The sequence below is a fragment of the Dromiciops gliroides genome, chromosome 2 (genome assembly GCF_019393635.1).
Source record: "Dromiciops gliroides isolate mDroGli1 chromosome 2, mDroGli1.pri, whole genome shotgun sequence".
Taxonomy (NCBI): domain Eukaryota; kingdom Metazoa; phylum Chordata; class Mammalia; order Microbiotheria; family Microbiotheriidae; genus Dromiciops; species Dromiciops gliroides.
This window is the reverse complement of record NC_057862.1, coordinates 204,198,607-204,202,036: the sequence shown is the minus strand read 5'-3', so window position 1 is coordinate 204,202,036 and position 3,430 is coordinate 204,198,607. Positions and strand designations below refer to the sequence as shown.

General features: G+C 42.7%; 1 pseudogene; it reads left to right on the top strand.

The window, feature by feature from the left end:
* The first annotated feature begins 590 nt into the window (after nt 1-590).
* On the top strand, nt 591-2,071 carry LOC122743986 (annotated as a pseudogene).
* Nucleotides 2,072-3,430: the final 1,359 nt, after the last annotated feature.

The window sequence follows — 3,430 nt, the reverse complement described above, 5'->3', positions numbered from 1 at the left end:
TCCTTTCTCTACAAATTTAGGGATTATGTCAGGATTTATCTGGCTTTTCTTTCAAGTTCCTCCTAATTGATCAGAATCAGGTTTTGAATAGGAATCCCTCTGATCACTTCCCCAAACTTTTTAAAGAATTCAAATGTTAAGGGAAGTTTATCAGCTTCTTTATTCAGAACAGAGAGAGACAAGTACAGAAACAGAGGAAGATAGAGAGCCCTAACAGATGTCTCATCACTATTGGCACATGAACAAAAATCTGACTTTGAAGTGTCACCTGAAAGTAGAATTGCTACTGAGTTCTTGAAAGCTAGGCCATCACAGCATAACCTTGAACAGATTCAAATTCACTAAAAAGATTTTGCACACAGATCTGGTGACAAAATATGTCCTCTCTCTAAGAATTATACCAGAAAACAAGTCATGAAATGTTTTGGTGCTGTCCACTAAGAAAAAGGCAAGAAGACAAAACATTCTTTGTTTCCTTGGTACTCTTTCTTTTTCTTCAAGGATAATGATAGAGGTAGAGAGAAGCCTGTTGCCCACTTTATTCCAATAGGGGTAGGGATCACAGAGAGAGGACACTACCCATGAAGAACATGGCAAACAATAACATGAAGCAACAGTTAGTGAATGGGATTCAGCAAAAGGTGCTGACTATGGACACCATGAACCAATCAATCCATGAAAATTATCAAGTATCCTGTGAGAGGGCCCATCTTGTATCAGGCTATGGAGCTGGAGAGAGAGCTGAAACAGGGTGTGAAGAAGCTCTTTACAGAGATTATCTGAGCCAATATTGGAGATGCCCATGCTATGGACCAGAAGCTAATCACTTTTATATGCCAGGTCTTGGCCCTCTGCCAATACCCAGATCTCCTGAGCAGCCCATCCTTCCCAAAAGATGCCAAGAGGCATGAGACTCTTGCAGGCCTGTGAGGGCCACAGTGCAGGTGCTTACAGTGCCAGTGCTGGCATCCTTTTGATCTGAGAAGATGTGACCAGATACATTGAGCAGCATGGTGGGAGCATTGTTTCTGACACTGAGAACATCTTTCTGTCCACAGGGGCCAGCACTCCCATTATGGTGGTTCTGAATCTGTTGGTGTCAGGTAAAGGGAAGAGTAGGACAGGAGTCATGATTTCTATTCCCCAGTACCCATTGTATTCAGCCACCCTGGCTGAATTTGATGCAGTCCAGATCAACTACTACTTGGTTGAGGAGCATCAGTGGTCACTAGATGTGGCTGAGTTGCAATGGGCACCAGATCAGGCCAAAGCTCACTGCCGGCCTCAGGTTCTGTGTGTCATGAATCCTGGCAGCCCCACAGGGCAGGTCCAGAGCTGTGAGAATATCAAAGCTGTCATACGATTTGCCTATGAGAAACATCTCTTCCTGCTGGCCGATGAGGTTTACTAGGACAATGTATATGCTGAGGGATCCCAGTTTCACTCATTCAAGAAGGTGATGATGGAGATGGGCCCACCCTATTCCCAGCAGCTTGAGCTTGCTTCCTTCTACTCCTGTTCCTTCTCTAAAGGCTACATGGGTGAGTGTGAGCTCCGAGGGGGCTATACAGAAGTGGTGAATATGGACCCTGCAGTAAAGCAGCAGATGTCAAAGTTGATGTCAGTTCGACTGTGCCCACCAGTACCAGGGCAAATTCTCATGTGGTGAATCGCCCCAAAACTGGGGAGCCCTCTTATCTGCAATTCCATCAGGAAAAGATGACTGTGCTGGCAGACCTGGCAGAGAAGGCCCTGCTCACAGAGGTTTTAAACAAGACTCCTGGCATCCACTGTAACCCAGTGCAAGGGGCCAGGTATTATTTCCCCCGCATCCAGCTATCCTCCCAAAGCAGTGCAGCATGCAAAGGAGCTGGGCCAACCTGCTGATATATTCTTCTGCTTACAACTCCTGGAAGAGACTGGTATGTGTGTGCTGCCTGGCAGTGGCTTTGGCCAAACGGATGGCACTTACCACTTCAGGATGACTATTCTTCCTTCTTTGGAGAAGCTGAATATCCTTCTAGAGAAACTAAGCCAATTTTATGCCAAGTTTATTCAGTAATATTCCTGATGGACAGAGACTGAAGGGAAAAGAGGGGACAAAGACTACCCCTGCTTCTCCATTGTCTAGCCCATCTGTGAAAATACGTCTTGGACCCCTACCTGTCTATGTTTCCCTCCTTCCCTGTGGATCCCTTTCCCTTCCCTGGGGGCTGTTGGGGAGAGGCTGAGAAATACAAGGCGGTGGACAGTGTGCAAGGTTATCAGCACAGACTTGGAGAGGGATGTGGTGCCCAGGATCTCTCTGAGGGTCCCAAGCGGGGAGAACCATAGGGATTCCTGGGAGGTACCAGGGCTGAGTGAGTCCATTCCTGGGTCCCTATTATTGGGCATCTTAATAAAAATATTGGAGATGAAACAGAAGGATAATGATGGAAGTACTTTAAAGTATACAGAAAGTTACTATAATCATTTACTACTGTGTACTGTATGTCTACTATGTTCCACTGATCCATTTCTATTTCTTAGATGGTACCAGTTTTGATAATTACTGCCTTATAATATAGTTTAAGATCTGGTACTGCTAAGCCTCCTTCCTTTATATTTCTTCCCACGAATTCCTTTGATATTCTTGACTTTTTATTCTTCCATATGAATTTTATTATTTTTTTCTAGCTCAATAAAATAATTTTTGTAATTTAATTAGAATGTCATTGGATTAAGTAGATTAGTTTAGGAAGAATTGTCATTGTTATTATATTGACTCTGCCCACTTATTAACAATGAATATTTCTCCAGTTATTTAAATCTTGCCTTATTTGAATAAAAACTGATGGAAATATTTTTTAAAAATCAGTCACATAAATCATAACTATAGTTATACTTTCCATTGAGCTTGAAATTTAAGTATTATCAGAATATATAGCAGTTTGGGGTTTTTTGGGGAGGTGGGAAGGATTTCTGAATAGATATTGTTACATTACTCCTCAGTTCTCCATGGTCCAAACAACTTCTCCCTCATGTATTCTGCAATATGGGTAAGACTTGGTCCCATCCTCTTGGTAATGATCATCTTCACCAAGAGCAATTGGGTAGTTATCAGGCACTCCTCCCTAGGCTGTCAGTAAGCTCTAACTAGACAAAAAAACCTAGGATGCCTTGAATTATCTAACTTGTAAGGTGGACACTAAGGAAAGACAAATTCATAGCAGGTTAGATACTTATTCACCTAAACTCAAAAAAGAATAAACACAAAAGAGGAGATTCAATACTTAGTCTCAGGCTTGCTAGGTAGAATATGTGCTCTAGTTGCCATGTGTTCCTGGCTGCATGGTAGCCAGTTTAGAGGATAAACAAAGATGCCCCTTCCTCTTTCTTCTTGGAAAGATGACCTAAACATGATTGCTTACTGTCTCGGGGTGTGTAATTT